Source organism: Nicotiana tabacum, chromosome 22 (assembly GCF_000715075.1).
Source record: "Nicotiana tabacum cultivar K326 chromosome 22, ASM71507v2, whole genome shotgun sequence".
Lineage (NCBI taxonomy): Eukaryota > Viridiplantae > Streptophyta > Magnoliopsida > Solanales > Solanaceae > Nicotiana > Nicotiana tabacum.
In genome coordinates, this window is record NC_134101.1 from 184,422,156 (window position 1) to 184,433,667 (window position 11,512).

General features: G+C 37.3%; 1 long non-coding RNA gene across 1 annotated transcript; it reads left to right on the forward strand.

Moving 5' to 3' along the window:
- Positions 1-8,177: 8,177 nt before the first annotated feature.
- On the forward strand, positions 8,178-10,900 carry LOC142176575 (uncharacterized). The gene is made up of 3 exons (XR_012705253.1): positions 8,178-8,240; positions 10,682-10,747; positions 10,867-10,900. It is a non-coding gene; the product is annotated as an uncharacterized LOC142176575 (long non-coding RNA).
- The last annotated feature ends 612 nt before the right edge of the window (positions 10,901-11,512 follow it).

Below are 11,512 nucleotides of genomic sequence, written 5' to 3' on the forward strand. Positions count from 1 at the left end.
ATCCACATGGATCATAGCCATCAGTGTCACATCTACACGGGTCATAGCAATCAGTATCACATCCACTGTCGGTCCATACAGCTATGCCATAGTCACAGGGATCGCAGTCATCTTCATCAGGGACTCCATCTATTTCAGGCCTTCCACTGCGAGATACTAGCTCTAACCCCCCTACACCTTCCACACATGCCTCTGATATACATGTTTCGGACGGCGATGCTGATGCTGATGAGGAGCTGCATTAGGATCAATATGGCAGGATCATTATAGTCCTTAAGGGTGATGGGTAAGAGTTATTTGTTATTTTTACGTTTATTGTTTTGTACAATTTTTACTAAGATATTAATGTATCTTTTTATTAAATTGCAGGTTCATCCCGAGTAATATTACTACGAGGATAATCACAAAAGCAACCAGAAAGCTTTATGATGGCCCTTATGCGTCTTGGAGTGAATTCTCATTCTCGCTGAAGGAGCAAATTTTCAATGAATTTAAGGTATAAATGTTCTTTTAAGCAGTATAATTATTTATATTTATGATATTTCCATATAATATTTAACTTTTGAAATACAGAGCAAGTGTGTATGGAAACATCGCTATAGCGCGAACGTGGCTGCAAATTTTCATCTCAAAGCTCGCAAGCGGTTGTCACATACTTTCTCCAAAGCTAGAAAGTTGAACTAGAAGCCTGACAGGTTGCTTTAGAATTTATGGGAGGATTTGCAAAGGCAATGGCTTACTGCAAAGTTCTTAGACAAGAGCGAAAAAGGAAAGAAAGCTCGCGCATCTGAGAAGGGAGGACCCTTGCACAGTGGAGGTGCGATCAGCCTAGGGACAATAAAAAGAAGAATGGTACTTAATTGCTTAATTTATTTTAATTTTCAAAGTATATCTATTCTATTTATTAACTAAAATTTATGAGTTTTCAGGAAAAGAAATTGGGGCGCCCGATGAATCAAGATGAGCTATTCAAGAAGAGTCATATTGTGAAGAAGAAGAAAAAGACGGATCAAGAAAGGTGGGTCAAGGGACGAGCCTCGACTGTATATGTAAGTTTTCACTTTTCATTAAGTATTTTGATTTACTTTTATATAAATTTTGAAATACTAATTCAATGTAATTTTTCTTATAGGGTCGCTTCACAGCTGAAGTGGAGGAATTCATACGCAATCAGCCACCTAATGTGTCGGCCGAGCCAATCCAACCTTCGGACGAGGATGCTGAAAGAATGTGGACGGAGGCTGCAGGCGGTCCAAAATGGGGAAAGGTATACGGGCTTCTTACTAAGAAATTCCATCGCTATAAGTATGGAATGCAAGGAATAGGGACTTCCTCGCAAGCCGAGCAACTTGATGGGGAGAGCCTCTCCGCTATGCGGGAGACTATGACAAAGCTCACATCCGAGCTAGAAGCGGCCAAGGAAAGAGAAAAGCTTAGAGATGCTCAGTACATTGGCGTGGTCGCTCCCAGGGCATGCAAGAGCAACTCAAATCTCTTCTAGCTTCTGGAGGTTTTCCGATTCCTCGGTCTCGTGATTCATCGCCAGAGGCTCGCCTTCCCCGTTCTCGTTCCTTCCATCCTCTAAGTGCTCGTTCCTCCCGTCCTCCCTGTGATCAATCTTCCTGTCCTAGGCAAGTAGACACTTCTAGATACCGTTTTCCTGCGTGAATGTTGTCTAGGTGGATGAGTGTTTGGAAGCTAGCTTGTCCTTACTGCATGAAAAATAGTAAAGCGTTCACTTTGAAACATGGCCGAAAGCAATCATGATTTGATTGTCATCGTCAATTCTTGCCTCCTGATCATGAGTTTAGAAGGATGAAAAATACATTCAAAAAGAATAAAATGGAATATGATTATCCACCTCCAATACTTTCAGGTGAGGAAATTTGGGGGAGGGTCCAGAACTTTAATAAAGTTACTGAAGCTCCACCTTACAGATTCCCCGGATACGGTGTTACTCATAATTGGACGAAACAGAGTATATTTTGGGAGTTGCCTTATTGGAAGGATAATCTTCTCCGTCACAACCTTGATGTCATGCATATTGAGAAGAATTATTTTGACAATTTGTTCAACACAATGATGAATGTTAAAGGTAAGACAAAGGATAACCCGAAGGTTAGAATGGACTTACAAGAATATTGCAGACGGCCTGAATTATACTTGCAGACAGCAAACAATGGTAAGATATTCAAGCCCAAATCAAGTTACACATTCACTTTGGAGGAAATACGGCAAATTTGTGATTGGGTAACAAAATTGAAGATGCCTGAGGGTTATGCGTCGAATTTTGGAAAAAACGTTGATATGGAGGTAGGGATGTTGAGCCATTTGAAAAGTCATGACTGTCATGTTTTCATGTAGACTTTAGTACCTATTGCATTTTGTGGTTTGTCTGAAAGAATCTGGAAACCCATCACAGAGATTAGTTTGTTTTTTAAAGACTTGTGTTCTTCCACATTAAGGGAAGAAAACCTACTCCGGATGGATCAGAACATTCGTGTAACTTCTAGTAAGATGGAAAAGATATTTCCATGTGGGTTTTTTGATGTGATGGAACACCTTCCAATCCACCTTGTACATGAGGCACAACTTGGAGGGCCTGTTCAATGCAACTGGATATATCCCTTTGAGAGGTAATATTATAAGTTTGATGTAATTTTCTGTTTTATTTAAATGTTCTTGGTTAACCTGAAATTATGTAGGACAATTGGCAAATGCAAATAATTTGTTAAGCAGAGGAATAGGATTGAAGGATCTATATACGAAGCTTATCTTGCAAAGGAAAATGCTCATTTTTGTTCTTATTATTTTGAGAGCAATGTGTCATGTGCTATGAATAGGCCCAACAGCCACACGGTCGATCTTATGAATGATCCATTATATCCGCCTATGTACAAGTCAGCTACACTTCATGTGTTGTTAAATTGTCCCGAAGTTATACCATTTCTCAAGTAAGTATTGATTTAGTAGTTATCAAAATATAAAATTTACTGTGATTACATCTCAATGCAACTACTAAAAATATTTGATGTGTCACAGTCACTTCGTGGGTCAATTTGGCCATGATGCTGTATATACGATATTTGATACGTAGTTCAAACAATTTGTAAGTTTATCCTTAAAATATTCTAACACTATGTAGGTAAATAATGTTTGGAAATTATGCTAACTTATGAATTTTTTAACAATATGTAGATAAATGATCCAAATAATGGTGTAAATCAATTTTTGAATGATATATCTTGGGGATCTGGGCTTCAGGTCACAACAATGTCTAAGTACGTTGTGAATGGTTATAAGTTTCATACATAGGATTGCTCTAAAAATAAAAATAGCAACAACAGTGGGGTGTGGGTTCAAGGTGGTGATGGCAACCAAGTTGGAGATATTGATTATTATGGTGTGCTCAAAGAAATAATAGAACTAGAATATACAGGTTGGCCATTTAAGAAATTGATACTCTTTAGATGCAAGTGGTTTGACCCAAATCCAACAAGAGGTACAAGAGTACACAATCAATACAACATAATTGAGGTTAATCATACGAGGGAGTATGATCGCTATGATCCTTTCATAATTGCACATAATGTTAGGCAAGTGTATTATGCTCCTTATCCATTGCGGCAGAATAAGTCTGATTGGTGGATTGTAATCAAAACTAAGCCTGTAAGTAGGGTGGAAGTCGAGAATGTGTTAGATATTGCATATCAAAATGATATCTCCAGTGTTCACCAAATAGTGGATGAACTTTTAAAAAATGATTTGGGACATCCTGAACACATATTGGAAGAAATTGATATAAATGAAGTAAGAATTATAGAAAACGAGGAAGAAGAATCAACTGATGAAGCTCAAACTAGTGAGGAAGAAGAATTCTCTGACGAGGAACAATACGTCGATGAGCTTTGAAAAGTTGGTTTCGTTAATAAGTCTCATTTATAGCTAGTTTCTTTATATGTTCCAATCTAAATATGTATTATATTATGCAGATGACAGGCAAGGGTCGAGGTAACAATGACCCTAGTGGTTCTCGGGGTTGAGAAAAGTCTAGGAAACCAAAGAGGAGGGTAGAATATAATACTCAATCTTTTTCACCCTCTTCTGATGTGCCTATGCCTACGCCTATGTATTTGCCTCCACCCCAGGGCTATTCTGAGCTGCCACAGCATCACACGCCCTACACCTTTATGCAGACACCAGGTCTTTCGTCACAAGGCCATAGGACTATATATCCGACATATAGTCCACCTACCTCACTACCACGTGGATCACACACATCATCATCACATGGATCGCATCGATCCATGTCACATCCACATGGATCATAGCCATCAGTGTCACATCTACACGGGTCATAGCAATCAGTATCACATCCACTGTCGGTCCATACAGCTATGCCATAGTCACAGGGATCGCAGTCATCTTCATCAGGGACTCCATCTATTTCAGGCCTTCCACTGCGAGATACTAGCTCTAACCCCCCTACACCTTCCACACATGCCTCTGATATACATGTTTCGGACGGCGATGTTGATGCTGATGAGGAGCTGCATTAGGATCAATATGGCAGGATCATCATAGTCTCTGAGGGTGATGGGTAAGAGTTATTTGTTATTTTTACGTTTATTGTTTTGTACAATTTTTACTAAGATATTAATGTATTTTTTTATTAAATTGCAGGTTCATCCCGAGTAATATTACTACGAGGATAATCACAAAAGCAACCAGAAAGCTTTATGATGGCCCTTATGCGTCTTGGAGTGAATTCTCATTCTCGCTGAAGGAGCAAATTTTCAATGAATTTAAGGTATAAATGTTCTTTTAAGCAGTATAATTATTTATATTTATGATATTTCCATATAATATTTAACTTTTGAAATACAGAGCAAGTGTGTATGGAAACATCGCTATAGCGCGAACGTGGCTGCAAATTTTCATCTCAAAGCTCGCAAGCGGTTGTCACATACTTTCTCCAAAGCTAGAAAGTTGAACTAGAAGCCTGACAGGTTGCTTTAGAATTTATGGGAGGATTTGCAAAGGCAATGGCTTACTGCAAAGTTCTTAGACAAGAGCGAAAAAGGAAAGAAAGTTCGCGCATCTGAGAAGGGAGGACCCTTGCACAGTGGAGGTGCGATCAGCCTAGGGACAATAAAAAGAAGAATGGTACTTAATTGCTTAATTTATTTTAATTTTCAAAGTATATCTATTCTATTTATTAACTAAAATTTATGAGTTTTCAGGAAAAGAAATTGGGGCGCCCGATGAATCAAGATGAGCTATTCAAGAAGAGTCATATTGTGAAGAAGAAGAAAAAGACGGATCAAGAAAGGTGGGTCAAGGGACGAGCCTCGACTGTATATGTAAGTTTTCACTTTTCATTAAGTATTTTGATTTACTTTTATATAAATTTTGAAATACTAATTCAATGTAATTTTTCTTATAGGGTCGCTTCACAGCTGAAGTGGAGGAATTCATACGCAATCAGCCACCTAATGTGTCGGCCGAGCCAATCCAACCTTCGGACGAGGATGCTGAAAGAATGTGGACGGAGGCTGCAGGCGGTCCAAAATGGGGAAAGGTATACGGGCTTCTTACTAAGAAATTCCATCGCTATAAGTATGGAATGCAAGGAATAGGGACTTCCTCGCAAGCCGAGCAACTTGATGGGGAGAGCCTCTCCGCTATGCGGGAGACTATGACAAAGCTCACATCCGAGCTAGAAGCGGCCAAGGAAAGAGAAAAGCTTAGAGATGCTCAGTACATTGGCGTGGTCGCTCCCAGGGCATGCAAGAGCAACTTAAATCTCTTCTAGCTTCTGGAGGTTTTCCGATTCCTCGGTCTCGTGACTCATCGCCAGAGGCTCGCCTTCCCCGTTCTCGTTCCTCCCATTCTCTAAGTGCTCGTTCCTCCCGTCCTCCCTGTGATCAATCTTCCTGTCCTAGGCAAGTAGACCCTTCTAGATACCGTTTTCCTGATGAAAGTTCATCAGACGGTGATGATAATGATGTACAAAACACTCATTGACTTTTATACACTTTGAATTAGACAAAGAGAATCGATTTTCGAATTGGCTTGTAATAAGAGTTAACTTAGTTTTGTTAGCTTAATGTGGTAGTTCTATTGAACTTTATACTTTGTTGGTTTTAATGTTGATTTTGTGTTGTTGTTCTTGTTGTTGTTGTACTGTTGTTGGTATTATTGTTGGTATTGTTGTTGTTGTTGCTTGTAATATGGATTTGGTATGACTGGAAGGTGGTGTAGCTGCCAAAACAGGCAGTTTCTGCCAAAATAATACCTAGAAAAGCGACCAACTTTGGTCGCATGTTGGTCGTTTTTCTATTAAAAAAAATAATTTTCTGGGATTTGGTCGCTAATTAACCCAAGTTTCTCATAAAGCGACCAACCTTGGTTACTATTCCATTAAAAAAAATAATTTCTGGAAATATAGCTACCAACTTTGGTTGCTTATATTTAAAAAAAAATCTTGAAATTAGAGACCAACTTTGTTCGCTAATTTTTAAAAAAGAATTATAAAAATTAATAAAAAGGCGACCAACCTTGGTCTCTATTTTTCAGATTTTAAAATATAATATTTGGATTAAAGACCAAAGTTGGTCGCTTTTTTATGATTAATAATATAATAAATTGTCATAAACTTACCCATTAAATATTTAGAGGTTATGAATATGAAAGGCATGAGAGTTATTAAGATTAATTATTAAAACTATAGGTTATGAAGATAAAGAGGTGTGAGTTATGAAGATAAAATTTTTAATATAAAATAAATGGTTTCTTGGCTTAAGGTATTTGTTCTACTTATTTATTTATATATATATATATATATATATATATATATATATATATATATATATATATATATATATATATATATATATATATATATATATATATATGTGTGTGTGTGTGTGTGTGTGTGTGTGTGTGTGTGTGTGTGTGTGTATGTATGTATGTATGTATGTATCATCCAACAACCTAAAGAAAGCATTATATTATGAATAGAGGCACAAAATTGAGTTAGCATTGTATTGAGTGGTAAGAAAAATAGGTCATATATTTGGGTGCTCAAACTTTATTACGAGAATTTGCTACACTTGATTGAACCATTTAATCAAAGCCATCATTGATGAAGAATGGCAACCAACATCATGTTATTTTATCTACAACAGAAATGAGTACTATATACTATATACTATATAGGACATGCTTTGGACAATCAAAGGTAATACGCAAAGGCAATCATCATTAGCGACTAAGTTTAGGTCGTGTTGTGTATTGATAGGGGGCAAGTTCTTATACAGCTAAATTAACTTTAGCTATGATAACAGATAACTATGTAGTAAGCTGCATATTACAACTTGAGTTAGGGGTGGGCATAAGATCCGAAAAACCGAATTCCGAACCGAACCAAATTAATTTGGTATTTCGGTTTCGGTTTTTTCGGTTTTTCGGTCTAATTCGGTTATGAATTTTCGGTATTTCGGTTCGGTTTTCGGTTTTATACTTCTACAATTTTGGTAAACCGAAATACCGAAAATTAATACTACTAAGCCCAATTATAGGCCCATGCGGCATGCGCCCAGCCCATGCATCCCCATTCCCCAGCGTCCCACTCGGCCACTCCCACTAACTATGGCCCAGCTCCCTCAACTCCCAACCCAAGCCCAATCAATTAGACAATTACCCAAGTCAGACTCAATCAAATTAGGCATTCTCAATTCCTCAAAGTAGGGCATAACCGCATAAGGCATTACTCATTAGCCATTAGGGCTTGGTTAATGCTTACTGCTTCAGACTTCACTCTTTGACTGGAGATATCATCGAGAAGAAGAAGACGAGAATCGAATCATCGACTGGACGACTGCGAGTCTGCGACTCTGCGAGTCTAGTATATCACTTATCAGTCTGCGAGTCTAGACGTGAATCGACTGCTTAGGATATCAGTCTACGTTTTGTAAGTCTCACTCTCATCTCATCTTCACCGGTCTACGACTGCTTAAGTTTTGACTTTTGAGTTTCCGCATGGGCCTTTAAATTATAATGGTCTGATTTTCTGCAACCAACGAAGTATACTGTTCCAGTGTAGGAAAATATCATAGGCGGTGATTTCCAGTTCGATTCGATTCCTCACTCCTCACAAATTTCGGGCAAAACGAAGTGTCGAAGACGCTGCTGTCCTGTTCCAGTGTTCCGAGCTCGATTCAATTTCAATTTCAAAGGTATGTTTCGCTTTATTTTGGTTGTACTGCTGATTGAATGAACTGCTGTTCCGAGCTTTTCCCTTTAGTAGGAAAATATCATTTGTATCACGTTCATGCTGTTTAATTCATTTGTAGATTTTGGTTTCAAAATAACTGTTACTGGGAATTTATGTTTATATTTGTTTAATTTTGTAGGGTAGCAACTAGCAAGGTAGTTAATTTATTGATTGTTACTGATAGCTAGGTAGTTAATTTGTTGATTGTTCATTTATATTTATATTTGTTTAATTTTGTATAGATGGAAGATACAAGTAAAGTAAGTGATGTTGGTTCTAGTGAAAGTTTACCTATTACGGTAGATAGTAACACCAACACCATTGATACTCAAGATTCCAAGAAAAGGAAAGCAATGCAACCTAGGTCTGACGTTTGGAACCATTTTGATAAATTTGAGGTTAATGGGGTTGGGAAAGCACGGTGTCGATATTGTAAACAAGCTTATGCTGCTAATTCATCTAAGAATGGAACAACAGGATTGAAGAATCATTTGCTTAGATGCAAAGAATACCCACTTAAAATTGCAGAAGATAATAGTCAAACAAAGCTAAATTTTCAATTTTGCCAAAATGATGAAGGATCAATTTGGAAATTTGATCAAAAAGTGGTTAGGAGGGCCTTAATTGAGATGATAGTTACTAATGAACTACCATTTAGCTTTGTAGAAAATGAAGGCTTTATGAAGTTTATGAGAAAAACTCAACCACTATTTCGTATTCCTTCTCGTAGAACAATAACAAGGAATTGTTATGAAGTTTACGGTGAATTGAGGCAAAATCTAAGAAGTTCTTTTAGAGAAGCACAACCAAAAATTTGCCTAACAACAGACACTTGGACTTCATTACAAAGAATAAATTATATGTGTTTGACAGCCCACTTCATTGATAGGGATTGGAAGTTGCATAAAAGAATACTTAATTTTTGCCCTATCACTAGTCATAAGGGTGAAGAGATGGCTAAAGCTATTAGGGATTGTTTGCTTGAATGGAAATTAGACAAGGTTTTCACTATTACTGTGGACAATGCTTCTTCAAATGATGTCACTGTCAAAGAATTGTCTAAACAGTTAGATATGTGGAAAACTAATATGATGAGTGGTAAACATCTTCATGTGAGATGCATGGCTCATATACTAAATCTAATTGTGCAAGATGGTTTGAAAGAACTTGATGCTTCTGTGACACGTGTTAGAAATATTGTGAGGTATGTGAGATCTTCGCCTGCAAGGACCTTAAAGTTTAAACAGTGTTGTGCACATGTAAAGGTAGAATGTACCAAAACGTTGTGTTTGGATGTTCCTACCAGGTGGAATTCCACCTATTTGATGTTGGATACAGCTCAACACTTTGAAAAAGCCTTTGACAAGTTGCATCTTTTTGATGATGGATTTTCTGCATATCAATGTTCTCATCTTTGTGAAGATGGTGGTAATGCAGGTCCTCTTGAATCTGATGATTGGGTGAATGTGAGGAATGTGATAGAGTTTCTTGCACGATTTCACGAGCTAACTAAAAAAGTTTCAGGTTCACGTTATGTCACTTGTAATTCTCATTTTGAGGATGTATCTGAACTTTATTGTCATTTGAAAATGTGTTTAGCTAGTGAGGATGAGCATTTGAGAAAAATGGCTCAGCAAATGCAAGAAAAGTTCAAGAAGTATTGGGGTGAGCCTGAAAAGATGAATAAAATGATTTTTATTGCTTCCGTCTTGGATCCACGTAACAAATTTGAATATGTTGAGGGAGCACTTGAAGAACTTTTTGGGGAGGAAAAAGGGAAGAAAATAAATGGTGAGGTGTATGCTTATATGAATTCTTTGTTTGGAGAGTATCTAAAAAAGTATTCAACCGAATCTTGTCCTCAATCTCCATCTAGTTCTACTTCATCTAACAACACATCTAATACACCTAGTGGGAGTGTTATAAGTGCATCAAAAATAAGGACTAAGCTTAGCTTGAAGAAACAAAAGGAAGACAATGGAAATGGGGGTGCTAAATCGGAGTTGGATAAATACATTAGTGAAGAACAAGAGCCTTATAGTGAAGAATTTGATATCTTAAGTTGGTGGAAAACACATGCTCCCAGATTTCCTATTCTTTCGGAGTTGGCTCGTGATGTGTTGGCAATTCCAATTTCTAGTGTGGCATCGGAATGCGCGTTTAGCACTGGTGGCCGTATTCTTGATTCATTTAGGAGTTCATTGACTCCTAAATGTGTGCAAGCTCTTATTTGTCTTCAAGATTGGCTTAGAGAAGAGAAGAATCCTATTAATGTTGAAGAAGACTTGAAGTATCTTGAGGAAATCGAGTTTGGTAAGCTTTAATATTTTGTGTGTATTTTAATTCAAAATAATATATCATGCTTTTTCTTTTGTATGACATATTTGGTTGTATTATCTTTAGATATGGAAAATAATGGAAGCACTACTAGCATTGTTTGATGTATAGTTGCAACTTGCATCTTGAGTGGTAAGTTTAATACTCTATTTGTTTGGTGATAACTGATAATGATATACTTAATATTGTGTAGTTTTGTTTTATTATCATCAAACTATAATATTCTAACTTATGATTTATATTTTTTTTAGGTTCAAGTGCAATCATGCCCCGTGCTACTGCTCAAGAGTCATGACTGTTTGTTGAGGGATGCCCTCTCTGTTTTTGTTGCACTATGTTTAACTATTTAAGTGTTAAGACTGTGCAGACTTGCAGTTGGCCAGTTGCAGTTTGCACTGTGTTTAAGTCTTAATACTTAAGAGTTAAGACTGTTTTTGTTGGACTGTGTTTAACTGTGTTTAAGTTGTTGGACTTGTTGGACTGTGTTAAGTGTTTAACTGTGTAATCAGTAATGTGCATTGTGCAGTTGGCAGTTGTGCAACTGCAGATATTATTCTGCAACTGCAGATGTTATTCTGCAACTGCAGATGTTATTCTGCAACTATAGTTGTGCAACTACAGATGACCAGATGTTATTCTTGTTTCACAGTTTCAGGCTTTCAGGTTTCAGCCATGTGCAGTTGTGCACGTTCACGTTGTGGACTTGTGGTTTTGCACTTGTGCAGTTGTTTTACAAAATATATAAAGGATCAAAATGAATAAATGGTGTTATTGTATGTGTTAAATTAGCAGATGACGTGTAGATGTTTATCCAGTGAACATGTGGCAGCAAAGACACGTGAGAGACGAGTCAGCAAATAACTGACGTAGGATCCAAGTATGTGGCCAGTGTTGAAT